We start from the raw sequence: 16,312 nt of genomic DNA on the forward strand, positions 1-16,312 counted from the left end.
AAGGAAAAATGTTAGTTATTTTCTTAATTTAAAATTATTAATAAATTTTTAAAAATATTATTATTTTTAGAGATAGGGCCTTGCTTTTGTCTCCCAAGCTGGAGTGTGATGGTGCCATCATAGCTCACTGCACCCTCGACCTCCTGGGTTCAAGTGGTCCTCCTGCCTCAGCCTCCCAAGTAGCTGGCACTACAGGCATGCCACCAAACTTTGCTAATTTTATTTTTTGTGGAGTTGGGGGTCTTACTTTGTTGCCTAGGCTGGTCTCGAACTCCTGGGCTCAAGCAATCCTTCCTTTTGGGCCTCCCAAAGTGCTGGGATTGCAGGCTGAGCCATTATGCCCAGCCTAGCTCTTTTCTTGAACACAAAATTTTTACTGGGGTTGCAGATATAAGGTAGTGTGTGAAAGAGATGAATGGGGTAAAAAAATTTAGTAATGAATAATCCATTATTCATATCATTTATTTGAGTAAAATTACTGTGATAGAAATTCTAAGTTATATCTATTCTGACTGAAAAAAGTTACTGAACTTTGGAAATTATTTAATGAAGCACTATCTTGGGTACATTAAACAAAAGAAAAAAACAGAAATTATTTCACCCTAACCTGTCACTTTATTTTTTAATTTGTGAGTAAATACTATAAAGAGGTGTAATAAACCATGGCCACGGCCATGGCTACAGTAGTGTATATTTTTTGCAGAGCCTTTTTTTTTTTTTTCACATGGATGTGATTTAATGTAGAAGAGATTATTCTTAGGATATAATTGGGCTTTACTCCAAAGTGGATGAAGCTCAATTATATTCTAAAGTGAATAGTTGATTCCAGGGCTATGAAAAAGATTTCCTGGATCTCTGAACTGATGAGACTGTTCTATAGCTCCATGTTAAAGTCTTAAAATCCACTTAATTTTTTTTTTTTATCTAGAAGCCTCATTTGTATATTTGTAGCCCACCTCCTTCCAAAAAGGATCCAAGATAGCTCAAAAAGATTGAGTCCCCATTAGAAACCAGTTTTTCATAGTAGTTGATATGTTTCTAACCCCAAACTTTTTTTGAAAGCTAACTTATACAGGCTGCCTTGTTATTTCATTTTCAAACAGATTGCATTCCAAAAATGCATTTCAGGGTTGGCTCTTTGGAAATTGGAATACATTTTTTTTCAGAAACATTGTGATGGTTGAGTTCCCAGGCTAGTGCACAAAAACCTGGTCAACTTTGGATGTATACTACTCATTTGAATTCTGGGTTCTAGAAGTATTACTGAGGAGAGTGGAATAAATAGAGCTTTACCCCCATTTTCTATATAAAGAGGAAAATTCCAGAAAATGTGAAGCCTGTCTTATTATCTCCACCCTTTTCTTCATGTTTCTCTCTCCTGTTGGTGTTTCACCAGGGCCTCTGTCCTAGCCCAGGGCAGCACTGCTTCCCTCCATTTGGGCCTGTTCCAACTCCTAAATAATGTTGTATTTCCTAATGATTGCTTCTTTCTTCCCTAATAAAACTTCGATGCCTTCAGCGTAGTTATCTTAACTTCCCATTAAAGCATTGAACACCCATATATGAATGACTAATGAATTCTCAATATTTGCAGAGCTATTTTTAAAAAGACAGGGAATATATATTATTTCAAACATGTATGACATGGGGGAAAGAACGTTGTGCAATTGAGTAATAGAAAAGGGGTAAATTCAGGTTAGGATAAGGCAGTTTTAGACTAGGGCTTCCAGAGTTAGATTATTTAAATTCCTACTTTTATTTGTTTGTTTGGTTATAGTCTCTGCCTTTCCTTTTAAATGAGAGCAACAACTAACATTAGCATATCACTTTATAAATACTATGATATACATTTGAACTGGTAAGGGATTATTTCTATTTAACAGAAAAGGAAACCGAGGCTCAGAGAAGCTAAGTGCCTTACTCAGGACCTCTAGCTGGTAGGGTTGAAGCTCAGATTGAGAATCCGGTTTCTAAGACTCCTCTTCTGTGCTAGTTCTGATGCATTAGACTCTCAGAGGTTCCAAAGTTCCAAATATCTCCATGTTTATAGTTTAGGCTCTGGCACTGCTGCAAAGAGAAGAGCATGGAAAGTCAGGGATTTAGTTCAGCAATGCCATTCCCAAAGCAGTTTCTGTCAGAATTTAGATGTGCCTCCTTGGCTGGGCGCAGTGGCTCATGCCTGTAATCCCAGCACTTTGGGAGGCCAAGGCAGGCGGCTCACTTGAGGTCAGGAGTTCGAGACAAACCTGGCCAGCATAGTGAAACCCCGTCTCTACTAAAAATACAAAAATTAGTTGGGCGTGGTGGCACGCACCTGTAATCCCAGCTATTCAGGAGGCTGAGGCCTGAGAATTACTTGAACCCGGAGATGGAAGTTGCAGTGAGCCAAGATTGTGCCACTGCCCTCCAGCCTGGGTGACACAGCAAGACTCTGTCAAAAAAAAAAAAAAAAAAGTTGTGCCTCCTCTTGTCAGAAATGGTTGCTATGCTAATAGCTGATGTAAATGAGATTTGGTCAGAAGAGAGTGGGGAAAAGGAGTCAGGAATAAATGGAAACATTTTGCATATTAGAGAAAATATATACTTAATATGTATATGTATATAATAATGACTTTATATTGCATATCATCATCAAAAAACATAGATCATACCTTCCATAAATATTTTTCAGTGTTCCTTTATTGATAAGACAATGAAATTATGTATCCTATAAATGTCAGTGTTTAGGAAACTTTCAGAGGTGGAGAACATACACTTGCTGAAATAGGGAAGAAATGAAAAGTAAAATTTAAAAACAGAGGCACAATTCAAGAAGCTATGATATTCGTGGTCGCAATCAGAATGAAAATGGAGCCCAGTCAAACATGTACCTGTATGTTTGGAAGAAAAGTGCTCTAATGACAAGCTCTGCACATGGCAGGGAACCTTCCTTCCTATTCCTAAATGACGTGCATGGACGTGTTAAACAGCCTTGGGTTACTTTCTCGTTTGGGGCCAATCAGCTATCATCAGTGAAAAAGATTACATAGGAAAACACAGATGCCCAGAAGTCCTGACTGTAGCTTTGGAAGTGAAATGCTGAGGGTACCATTTAGGTATCCCTCAGGGTGCTTAAATGTATAAACCCCTGAACAGGCCGGGCGCGGTGGCTCAAGCCTGCAATCCCAGCACTTCGGGAGGCTGAGGCAGGTGGATCATTTGAGGTCAGGAGTTAGGCCTGGCCAACATGGTGAAACCTTGTCTCTACTAAAAATACAAAAATTAGCCGGGCGGTAGTGGCGTGCGCCTGTAATCCCAGCTACTAGGGGAGCTGAGGCGGGAGAATCCCTTGAGCCTGAGAGGTGGAGGTTGCGGTGAGCCGAGATTGGGCCACTGCACTCCAGTCTGAGCGAGAGGGTGAGACCCTGTCTCAAAAAAAAAAGTGATGGAGAAAGAGCAGAGGCAAATAATTTACTCTTCATGTTAAAAAACGTTTACAGGGACACCTGGACTTAAAAATAATATTAGGGTGGGGCGCAGTGGCTTATGCCTGTAGTCCCAGCTACTCGGCAGGCTGAGAGGCTGAGGCAAGAGGATCGCTATAGCCCAGGAATTCAAGGCTGCAGCGAGCCATAATTGTGCCGCTGCTCTCCGGCCTGGGTGACGGAGCACTGCCCCCAACCCTCCTGTCTTTATTTTTGTTTTGAGACAGAGTCTCACTCTGTCACCACGGCTGGAGTGCAGTGGCATAATCCAGACTACAACCTCTGCCTTCCAGGCTCAAGCAATTCCCCCACCTCAGCCTCTCCAGCAGCTGGGACTACAGGCGCGTGCCACCATGCCCAGCTAATTTTTGCATTTTTAGTAGAGTCGGGGTTTCATCATGTTGCCCAGGCTGGTCTCGAACTCCTGAGCTCAAGTTATCCTGCCTTGGCCTCCCACAGTGCTGAGATTATAGGCGCAAGCCATCATGCACGGCGACCCGTCTCTAAATAATAATAATAATAATAATAGACAAACATTTATCAAAAGCTGTTCAATAACGAAAAACCTTTGCAACTGAGTGATGAAAGGAAGGTGCTAGGCTATTGCCTGCATTCAAAAGAGATGAGTCATAGAATCTTACTGTGGGAAGGAAAGAAAGGGGTTCTTGTCAAGGGGAGGGATGAGTGGGCAGAATGAGCAGGGAGGGTTGTAGTAGATTTTTAAAAATTGCTGATAATCTATCAAAGCCTATCGAATCTATCAAAGTGAAACATGAAGAGTAAATTATTTGCCTCTGCTCTTTCTCCATCACTTTTTTTTTTTGAGTCAGGGTCTCACTCTCTCGCTCAGACTGGAGTGCAGTGGCCCAATCTCGGCTCACCGCAACCTCCAGCTCTCAGACTCAAGGGATTCTCCCGCCTCAGCCCCCCTAGTAGCTGGGATTACAGGCGCACGCCACTACCGCCCGGCTAATTTTTGTATTTTTAGTAGAGACAAGGTTTCACCATGTTGGCCAGGCCTAAATCCTGACCTCAAATGATCCACCCGCCTCAGCCTCCCAAAGTGCTGGGATTACAGGCTTGAGCCACCGCGCCCGGCCTGTTCAGGGGTTTATACATTGGATTGGAGAAGAATATCCCAACAATGAAAATGTTAATCCACTTACTTTAAACAAAGGCTAGGCATTTAAGTAGGCAGATAGGATGGAATTTGATACCATTTAGGGGTGATTGGATCTATTTGAAATTCAGAACCTCCTCAAAGAATGTTAGGGCTAAATTGGGGCAAAATAAGCATTTTTTCATTTGTTTTGAATTTTATTTTGGCAGGTAGAAGGACTTCTTGTTTGTATAGAAGAAGTACACTTGGCTTTATTAAAGTATAGGAAAATTCACTAATATCCATTTACTGTACTGTATTTTATTAGTAAAAGAAAGATTTTAAAGTCAAAGAGGTAGTCATATACATTGGTAATTCTTAATATTCTTTACTCAGATAATTTGTTATTATTTATTTAGACATGAAAATACTATGAGCCTCTATAACCTTAAGTTCCAGTGCAAATTATTATTTTGTTCTGTTTTTTTTCCACCAACAATCTTTGCATTGTGCTAGCACACAATTCTCACAGTTTAATAAAGGAGCTTCTTTTGTATTTTAAGAGCTGTGCAGAGCAAGTACTGTATCTCTTTAAATGTAAATAATATATAAATTATGTTTTCATCAAATTATATTAAAATCTGCTATCTAAATACATTTATGCTAAGAGTCCCATATTTTTGGTTTAATGAATATTTGTTGAATAAATGAATTCTTATATTGAGAATTTAAGAACAAGGTACTTTTTTTAAGAGCAGATTTAGTTAGATAAGACAGGTGATACAGTACGGATGAAAAAAAGCAGATATAATTAAGTCCACTGGTAGCAGAATAACTTAATATTACACAATCCTTCTGGTTCAATAAGACTCAGAGATGTGATACTAAAACTCAAAATATACAAGCATTTTTTAGTATACTGAGCTTGTTAAATTCATTATTTCATACAGTCTTCATAATTTCTATCTCCAAAATATCCCTTAAGTATGTCTACTCCTCTCTGTTGACACTGCATTCCTTAGTCCAGGCCTTGAACACTGCTACCCTGGGCTACACTCGATGGCTTTTACTTTATTCCATTCTCTACACAAATTAATTTCTCAAAGTGAAACCAGACCATGTCACAACCCTCTTGCTGTCCCACAACCCTTAGAATAATCTCCATGTACCTTACTATGGCTGTACGGCCGTACCGATCTAGCTCTGCCTTTTCTCTAACATCTCACTTTATTCTCCTCAATCATCCACTTCATTCCTGGCAAGCATCTTCTTTCAATTCCTCCAATATTATAGTATTTTCCATCTCTGGATCTTTATGGGTGCTATTCTGTTTCAAAAACGTATTCCCTGCCTAAAATATTATCATACTCATTCTTATCGAAAGTTTCTCTTTCATCCAGCCTGGGCAACACGGCAAGACCCTGTCTCTACAACATTTTTTTAAAAAAATTAGCTGGGCATAGTGTTGGGCACCTGTGGTCTCACCTATTTGACAGGCTGAGGTGGGAAGATGGCTTGAGTCCAGGAGGTCGAGGCTGCAGTGAGCCTTGTTTGCATCACCGCTGCACTATGGCCTAGGTGACAGAATGAGACCCTGGCTCAAAAACATAAAATAAAAAGTTTCAGCTGGGCACAGTGGCTCATGCCTGTAATCCTAGCACTTTGGGAGGCCGAGGCAGGTGGATCATGAGGTCAGGAGTTCAAGACCAGCCTGGCCAAGATGGTGAAACCCCGTCTCCACTAAAAATACAATTAGCTGGGCGTGATGGCGAGCGGCTGTAATTCCATCTACTCGGGAGGCTGAGGCAGAGAATTACTTAAACCCGGGAGATGGAGGTTGTAGTGAGCCGAGATAGTGCTACTGCCCTCCAGCCTGGGCAACAGAGTGAGACTCTGTCTCAAAAAAAAAAAAAAAAAAAAAAAGTTTCTCTTTCCTGTTCTCTTATTTGTATTTTTCATAACATTTGTCACAATTTGTAATTGCTTTGTTTTCAATTGAGTTTTTTTTTCTGTTTTCCTCCTAGATCCATGAGCATAGAGACCATATTGATCTTGTTCACTGATGAATGCCTAGTACAGAGCTGCTGAGTAGTAAATATGCAATAAAAACTCATTACATGGGAGCCAGGCACAGTGGCTGACTCCTGTAATTACAACACTTTAGGAGGCCAATGCAGGAGGTTTGCTTGAGGCCAAGAGCTCAGGACCACCCTGGGCAACAGAGCGAGACCTTGTCTCTACCAAAAATTTAAAAGTCAGCTGAGTGCGGTGGCTCACACCTATAATCCCAGAACTTTGGGAGGCCGAGGTGGGCAGATCACCTGAGGTCAGGAGGTCGAGACCAGCCTGACCAACATGGAGAAACCACATCTCTTTTTTTTTTTTTTTTTTGAGATGGAGTCTCGCTCTGTCGCCCAGGCTGGAGTGCAGTAGCGCGATCTCGGCTCACTGCAAGCTCCGCCTCCCGGGTTCACGCCATTCTCCTGCCTCAGCCTCCTGAGTAGCTGGGACTACAGGTGCCCGCCACCACACCTGGCTAATTTTTTGTTTGTTTGTTTTTTTTTTAGTAGAGACAGGGTTTCACCGTGTTAGCCAGGATGGTCTCGAGAGGCTGGGATTACAGGCGTAAGCCACCACGCCCGGCCGAGAAACCCCATCTCTACTAAAAATACAAAATTAGCCGGGCATGGTGGAGCATGCTTGTAATCCCAGCTACTTGGGAGGCTGAGGCAGAAAAACTGCTTGAACCCGGGAAGCGGAGTTTGCGATGAGCTGAGATTGCACCATTGCACTCCAGCCTGGGCAACAAGAGCAAAACTCTGACTCAAAAAAAAAAAAAAAAAAGTTAGCCAGGTGTGGTGGCAAGCGCCTATACTCCTAGCTATTTGGGAGGCTGAAGTTGGAGGATTGCTTGATCCAGAAGTTGGAGGCTGTAGTGAGCTATGCTGGCACCACTGCACTTTAGCTTGGGTAACAGAGTAAAATCCTGTCTATAAAATATCTATCTATCTATCTATCTATCTATCTATCTATCTATCTCATGAGAATTAGTAAATGAAGAAATGAACAATAACCTTGTGAAGTGCACAGGTTTTTCAAAGGGGTCAACATTATTTACTAATGATCACACACCTGTTAAGTGGTGAACCAAACAGAAGTTAAGACCTTGTGATCGATGGTCTAAGGTTCAGTTTTACTCACTGATTGGCTATCTAGCTATCTCCTGCTCTTGCCACACACCCCTGTTGAGAAAATTACTTAATAATAGGAGCAAAGCTAAGAATAGGCATGAAACATGAAGGGCACAAATAATAGATAAATTTGTTATGTCCCATACGTGAACAATGAGCAGACCAAATATGATAGCTGAGAAGGAGAGACATTCCTTAATATCCACAGGGGACTGGTTTGAAGACCCCCCCATGAATACCAAAATCCATGGATGTCCAAGTCCCTTATATAAAATGGTGTAGTATTTGCATATAACTACGCACATCCTTCTGTATACTTTACATTTAGTAGTCTAGATTATACCTAACACAATTTAAATGCTATGTATAATACCTAACACAATGTAAGTGCTATTTATAATATGTAACACAATGTAAATGCTATGTAAATATTTGTTATACTGTATTGTTTAGGGCACAATGACAAGAAAAAATTGGGGGCCAGGCAACTTGGCTCATGTCTGTAATCCCAGTGCTTTGGGAGGCCAAGGTGGGAGGATTGCTTGAGCTCAGGAGCTCAAGACCAGCCTGGGCAACCATAGGGAGACTTTGTCTCAAAAAGAAGTAAAAGAAAAAAGTGTACATGTTCAGTACAGATGTAATTAAAAAAAAATTTTCAGCTGGGCATGGTGGCTTATGCCTGTAATCCCAGCACTTGGGGAGGTCAAGGCAGGCAGATCACTTGAGGTCAGGAGTTTAAGACCAGCCTGACCAACATGGTGAAACCCCATCTCTACTAAAAATACAAAAATTAGCTGGGTATAGTGGTACATGCCTATAGTCCCAGCTACTCGGGAAGCTGAGGCAGGAGAACTGCTTGAACCCGGGAGGGAGAGGTTGTAGTGAGCCGAGATCATGCCATTGCACTCCAGCCTGGGCAACAGACTGAGACTCTGTCTCAAAAAAAAAAAAAAAAAAAAAATTAAAAATTTTTTTCTTTTTTACACGAGCCAGTTCTATAATAATGAGTAACATTTTCATGTACCTCTTTTTCCATCTCTTTTTTTTCTTTGCTATTTTATTTCTTCCTCGACTCTACCTTTGTAAAATTGTTTGATATGTATTTCATGGAGGTGATTAATATATTCTCTGTGTAAAGCATCTGGAAACTCTAAGAAAAAGTAAAGAGGAAAATAAATCTTTACAATTAAACTATGTATATAATTTTGTATCTTACTAAAACCTATTGTAGCACAAACATTTTCCCATATTACAAAAAATTCTTCACAAGCATGGTTTCTAATATCAATAAAATAGATGATATGGATACAATCTTTCAAAATAACAAGTCCTGTCCTTCAATTACTCATTCACCTTACAATGATATGTTGAGCATACATTGTGTATTATACATTAACAATACCACCACCAAGCCTTAGGGCTTCAATCTGATTTTCCTAGAATTTAGTAGTCATCTTTTCACACTTCGAAGCTATATTGTGGACCTCTATAATTTCAGCAGAATTACTCACTCTCTCCTCTGTGTTCCCATAGCATAGTGTTTATGACACTATTATGATAACTTTTGTTTTATATCATAATTAGTTAGGTGTCTCTTTCCTTCTGTTGATTATAGGCTCCCAAAGGGCAGAGGCTATTGTTCATCCTTGTGTCCTCAGGGCCTAGGACAAGACCTGGAACTAAAGTGGATTTTTTTTTTTTTTGAGACAGAGTCTTGCTTTGTTGCCCAGTCTGGAGTGCAGTGGCATGATCTCAGCCCACTGTAACCTTCCTCCAGAGTTCTAGCGATTCTCATGCCTCAGCCTCCCGAGTAGCTGGGACTACAGGCACGTGCGCCACTGCGCCCAGCTAATTTTTTGTATTTCTGGTAGAGATGGGTTTCACCATGTTGGCTAGGCTGGTCTTGAACTCCTTGCCTCAATTGATCCACCCTCTTCGACCTCCCATGCTAGGATTAGAGGGCATGCTAGGATTAGAGGCATAAGCCACTGTGCCCAGCCTAAATCTTGAATTTATTTTGGTTATATCTGGCTGCTTCTAATTTCCAGTAACAATTTACTCATCCCACAGATATACCCTGGGTGCCACTTTCTACCATGCGTTGTTCTGGGTATGATACATAGAGACCTAACAGTAAACGGAACTGAACAGGCCCTTCCCTTTTGGATCTTATGTTCTAATAGAGGGAGACGGTCAATAAGCAAAGAAGCAACTAAACAAACAAGAAAATTATCACATAATGGTAAATATTTCACAGAGAATTAGAACAAAATGATAGGTAGAGAATGGCCACTTCAGGCTGATCATCAGAAAAGGCCTGCCTTTAGGATATTTCCCCTCTCTCTCCCTTCCTTTCTAGTTCCCTTGCCAATAGGCCTTCGCCATCTCACGCCTACATTAATTATTACAACAGCTTACTGGATGGGCTTCTGGACTCCCGAGTCTACTCCATATCCTGCTGCTAGACTGATCTTCTGTTTGATTGTTGTGGAAAGAAGGGGATAAGTCCTGTGGAAAATTGTAATTTTCTCCTTTGTTAAACACACAGCCTAAATTACAGAATTCAGATCTAATTTTTACTCACCAGACAGAAAACTTAATGACTCATTTAATTAATAAGGGATTAAAATGGGAGAGATCTCTTTGAATTTTGGCTCTGAGACCTTTCTGATTAGAGTTTATGGAGAAGGAATTATACAGTATCTTGGAGGGAGCAAGGACCGAGCCCTTTTTCTTTAACCATTGAGGCTGGACAGAAAAGAACATTCACTCATGGAGCTCCAACAAGGTGCTATAAACTGTACTGAGTGTTTTATTTACCATCTATTATATAAACCTCATACTAACCCTCTAATTAATTAACTTGTCTAAAGTCCCCATCACAAGTAAGTGGTAGAGCAGTGACTAGAACTCAAGTCTGTCTGGGTACGAACCTTCTAACCTTATGAATTATTTGGTTACAAATGATATCCTGAGAAATATAAGAAAGATAAGCAGAACTACAAATCAATTGAAAGAGAGCAGTACTTGGAACAATTATTTGTAGAATAAATGAATAAACAAAAATAAATAGGATAATTTACACATAAAGTAATCATTTAGGGAAATGGAAAGGGAAAGGAAGTAACCACAGTTAAAGATATTTGTCTGTTCACTAACGCAACAAATACTCATTAGTACTTACGCTGTGTCAGATGCTGTGCTTGGCACTGTGGATATTATTCCTGCTCTTCTGAACCTTACAAGCTGGTGGAACAGGTAGACATTAATATATACGTGCTTTGAAAGAAAAACGCAGCCTGTTTTGAGAGTTGGACCTGAGCTACCTCGGAGCGTCCTTGGCGACTGATATTTAAGTTGGAACATGAAAGGTAAATGGGAGTTTGTTAGGCAAGGAAGGAGGTTATGAGCATTCACAGGTCTCGAGGCAGAAAGCAGTATGGTGTTAGAAGAACTGGAAGGGGAACACTTTGGATAGAACGTGATGAAAAGAGTGGGGAGGTGGAGGTCAAGGAGATCATGCAAGAACTTAAAGATTTTGAGCTTTATCTTAAGAGCAATGGGTAGACATTGAATGAGAGGCTTAAACCTGAGGGACAAGACCAGATTTATATTTTAAAGAGCTCATGTGTCTTCATGGGAGAGCACAAACTAGAGAGAAACCAATCTGAATGCAGAAAGACTTCTTAGGAAGGGTCATTACAAAAAGGAGGTGAGACTTGATAATGGATCCCATTGGTAGAGAGAACTGGAGGACTCAAGAAACATGTAAGAGGTAGAACAGCCAGTATTTGGTGACTGATTGGATAAGAGAGTTTGAAGGACAGGTTTCTGGAATGACTTATCATATTTCTAATGTAAATAATAACCTGGTACTAGTTAATGGGATTAGGGACCCAGATGGAGTGAGAAGTGTATCAGAGTTAATATCATAAATTCCATTTGAAGAAGTAAGCCGTTGAAAGAATGCAGTTGGGGCTGGGTATATCAGCCAGTTGTGATAAAGGATAAAACTCATTGGCTGATGACAATGATCTCTAAACTGTTTTGATTTCTCATGCCTATGAGTAAAAAAAAAAATTTACTAAGTAGCCCCATAAATTGTATTTATTTATAAATCATAAGATATTGTCGATCTCTACATTAAATATTAGCAATGATTGATTTATTGTATGGATAAAATAAATAGAAATAAAAATGGTAACTATGTCTTCATGTACTCTAATAGATCATGATACTTTGGAGATAACTAGTCTAGAGAATTAAAAAAAATAAGGTACTGTTCTTTCAGACGTACAACTACTGGAAGTTATAATACCTTAAATCTATTAATTTAAATGAAATCATAGAGAGGGCAAGTTAACCTTTTTAAGATTAATAATCAGTCAACACCATGAAGGCAAACTTCTAAATTTTAAGCTAAATGTGGAATAACTTATTCAAATTGAGAGGCAACCAACCTGGAGCCCAAGTAGCAACTCCAGAAAAGTAATCAAAGACTGGCTGGTCCCAGAACAGACAAAAAAGCTTCAAATATCTAATAGGATATTAGGGTGAGAGTATATGTTTATCTATTAGTTCGAACTGTGTGACTTGCACATCACAAAGACGCAATGTGAGCCAGCTCAAGCGAAAAGAGAAATTAATAGGAGGATACTGGAGTGTTTTACAGAGAGTAGTAATGTGAAACTTAGGGAATTGGACCCAGAGACCTGAATCACATTGGTTCCCACAGTTTCAAGCCTCTGTTTCTTTGCATATCAACTTCCTTCTTTACTGTCTTTTTTTTTTTTTTTTTTTTAATGGAGACAGAGTCTTGCTATGTTGCCCAGGCCAGTCTTGAACTCCTGGCATCAAGCAATCCTTCTACCTCGGCTTCCCAAAGTGCTGTGATTACAGGCACAAGCCACTTTCTTTTATATTAATTAATTTTCTTTTCTTTTCTTTTCTTTTTTTTGAGATGGAGTCTTGCTCTGTCACCCAGGCTGGAGTACAGTGGTGTGATCTCAACTCACTGCAACCTCCCCCTTCCAGGTTCAAGCAATTATCCTGCCTCAGCCTCTTGAGTAGGTGAGACTACAGGCGTGTGCCACCATGTCCAACTAATTTTTGTATTTTTAGTAGAGATGGGGTTTCACTATGTTGGCCAGGCTGGTCTCGAACCCTGGCCTCAGGTGATCCACCCGCCTTGGCCTCCCAAAATGCTGGGATTACAGGCATGAGCCACTGTGCCCAGCCCTAATTAATTTTATTTTCATAACCTATGAAGTAGATACAACTAACATTTCCTTTTTATGGATGGGGAAACTGAGGCACAGGGTCATAAGGTTAAGAAGTGGTAGAGCCAGAATTCAAAGCCAAGCAGTACAGTGCTAGCATCCACACTCTAATTTTTCGGAAGTAGAGAGACTAGTACAATTAATCCCGTGTGTGGACTCATCATCTTGCTATGACGATCCTCAACTTATGCTCACTTTGGTTTCATATATATCCCCGCCGATTTCTCCCCATCTTCACTAGATTGTTTAGTTTTTAAAGCTAAATAAGGCCCACAAATTACAATTAGTTGGTAGCCTCTTAAGCTTCTTCTACTGTATATACCTTCCCTTCATTTCTCTCTTCCCCCCTTGCAATATATTGAAGAAACTGATCTTACAACATATCCTACATCCTGGATTTTGCTGACTGTAGCATGTCATTTAACGTGCTGCTCTATCCCCTGTATTTCCTGTAACCTAGTAATTTATCTTGGAGGCTTGATATTGCACAGGTTTGGTTATTTGAAAAGACTGCTTCAAAGCTGGTGTTAATACTTCCATTAGGAGACACATACTATCTCTCTGATGTGTCAGCAGTTAGTGATGATTGCTGTCTAGAGCAGCACTGACCAAAGAAATTTTGGACAGGTACAGTGGCTAATGCCTGTAATCCCAGCACTTTGGGAGGCCAAGGTGGGCAGATGACATAAGGCCAGGAGTTTGAGACCAGCCTGGCCAACATGGTGAAATCCTGTCTCTACTGAAAATACAAAAATTAGCCAGGTGTGGTGGTGCGCACCTGTAGTCTCAGCTACTTGGGAGGGTGAGGCAGGAGAATCACTTGAACCTAGGAGGCGGAGGTTGCAGTGAGCCAAGATCATGCCACTGCACTCCAGCCTGGGCAACACAGCAAGGCTATCACAAAAAAAAAAAAAAGAAAGAAATTTAATGTGAGACACTTATATAATTTAAAATTTTCTAGTATTCCTACTTTATTTTTATTTTTTTTTGAGACAAGGTCTTGCTCTATTTCCAGGTTAGAGTGCAGTGGCATAATCATAGCTCATGGTAGCCTTGAACTCCTGGGCTCAAGCAATCCTCCTGCCTCAGCCTCCCAAGTACCTAAAACCACAGGTATGCAACACACCACTCCTGACTAATTTTTTTTTTTTTTTTTTGGTAGAGACAGGGGCGGGATATTGCTACGTTGAAGAGCTGGGATTACAGGCATGAGCCACCATGCCCAGACTAGTACTACCATTTTAAAAAGTTAAAAACAAGCCAGGCACAGTGGCTCACACCTGTAATCCCAGCACTTTGGGAGGCTGAGGCGGGCAGATCACAAGGAGTTCAAGACCAGCCTAGCCAATATGGTGAAACTCCATCTCTACTAAAAATAACGCAAAAATTAGCGAGGCATGGCAGCGGGCATCTGTAGTCCCAGCCACTCGGGAGGCTGAGGCAGGAGAATCACTTGAACCTGGGATGCGGAGATTGCAGTGAGCCAAGATTGCGCCACTGCACTCCTGCCCGGGTGACAGAGCAAGACTCCATCTCAAAAACAAAAAAAAAGTTAAAAACATGGATCTAAATTAAAAGTTGAAAGTATAAAAAGCTAACAAATGAAAAGTTAAAACAGGTGAAATTTATTTTCATAATATTATTTAGCTCGATATATCCCAAATATTATTATTTTAACATGTTATCAAGATAAAAATATTATTTTTGAGATAGGGTCTCACTCTGTCACCCAGGCTAGAGTGCAGTGGCATGATCTTGGCTCATTGCAGCCTCTGCCTCTTGGGCTCCAGAGATCCTCCCACCTCAGCTTCCCAAGTAGCTGGGACCACAGGGATACACCACCAAGCTCAGCTAATTTTTGTATTTTTAGTAGAGACAGGGTTTCACCATCTTGCCCAGCTGGTCTCAAACTCCTGGGCTCAAGTGATCCTCCCACCGTGGCCTCCCACAGTGCTGGGATTACATGGGTGAGCCACTGCAACCAGCCAAGATAAAAATTATTAAAAAGGTATTTTATATTCTTTTTTTCTTTTAAGTTTCCAAAGTCTGGTGTGATTTTTTCACTCACAGCCAGTGGGTGCTGCAGCCAGCTTGACTGGCTAATGAGAGTCAATTGTAAGCATTTTATCTCAACTCTACATTCAATGACATCTCATTGGTAGCTCAAAATTGGATATGGTGGGAGTATTTATACCATGGTGAACAATAGAAATCAGGGTTGTGTTCCTTTCAGAGAATCAGTCATTAAACATTTGCCAGCCTGCCACTGCTTATAACACATTTCAATTTAGACTAGCAACATTTCAAGCGCTCAAAGCCATGGACAACTAGTAGATATTGTATTGGACAGTTCAGGTCATCCATTGTTTCATTAGGAGTCTGCAACAGAGGGTAATCTAGTCTATCATTCACTCTTCCTTTATTAGGTGGAATACCTCTATCAAGAAAGAACTTTCTTCATTAATTATTTAGTGGCTAGGCACCGTGGCTCCCACCTGTAATCCCAGCAATTTGGGAGCCTGAGGTGGGAGGACTGTTTCAGCTGAGGGGTTTGAGACCAGCCTGGGCAACATAGCAAGACCCCGACTCTATAAAAACAAAAACAAAAAAGCTATTTAGTTACCTTAACGTATAGTAAATACAAGGAAGGCAGGATAAATCCTTAGTTCTTTTCCTTTATTAACTAGTGTTCAAAATAATGAGTTGAGACAGGGTCTGACTCCATTTGCCCAGGCTGAAGTGCAATGGCATGATTATGGCTCACTGCAGCCTCAACTTCCTGGGCTCAAGTGATCCTTCTACCTCAGCCTCCTGAGTAGCTGGGACTACAGGTGTGTGCCACCATAGCTGGCTAATTTTTTTCTCTCTATAGTAGAGATGGGGTTTTGCCATGTTGCTCAGGTTAGTCTCAAACTTCTGGACTCAAGTGATCCACCCACCTTGGGTGCTTATATTTTTATTGATGCTCAAATTGTCCTATCTTTGACCAGTAGAAGCCGCTTCAAGTTCAGAACTTACACTTTAAACTGCTACAATACCACAAATACCATTCAGACTTACATCTTATAATCTCAGCCATTAAAAGGGACTGACTATATTGTTTTTCCTTTCTATAATGATGGTGACACCATATGACCCTATTTTTTAGATCAAAAGACTAGGATTCACCGGCCCAGCTTGTTTCAAGTGCCCACCCCTGTGACTAGCAGTGTCATGGGAGAATTGGCAGCCCTGCTAAGAATCAGAGAAGGGGCCGGGCACGGTAGCTCACACCTGTAA

At 40.7% G+C, this 16,312-nt stretch overlaps 1 long non-coding RNA gene across 2 annotated transcripts in view; it reads right to left on the reverse strand.

The window, feature by feature from the left end:
• LOC129061061 (uncharacterized) overlaps positions 1-16,312 on the reverse strand; it is a 97,100-nt gene that overhangs the window by 53,759 nt on the left and 27,029 nt on the right. For both annotated transcript variants that reach the window (XR_008528044.2, XR_008528045.2), the window contains exons 3-4: positions 2,652-2,758; positions 1,922-2,067 (exon numbers count right to left, since the gene is read on the reverse strand). This is a non-coding gene — a long non-coding RNA (uncharacterized LOC129061061). The remainder of the gene's footprint in view (positions 1-1,921; positions 2,068-2,651; positions 2,759-16,312) is intronic.

The sequence above is a fragment of the Pongo abelii genome, chromosome 7, assembly GCF_028885655.2.
Source record: "Pongo abelii isolate AG06213 chromosome 7, NHGRI_mPonAbe1-v2.0_pri, whole genome shotgun sequence".
Lineage (NCBI taxonomy): Eukaryota > Metazoa > Chordata > Mammalia > Primates > Hominidae > Pongo > Pongo abelii.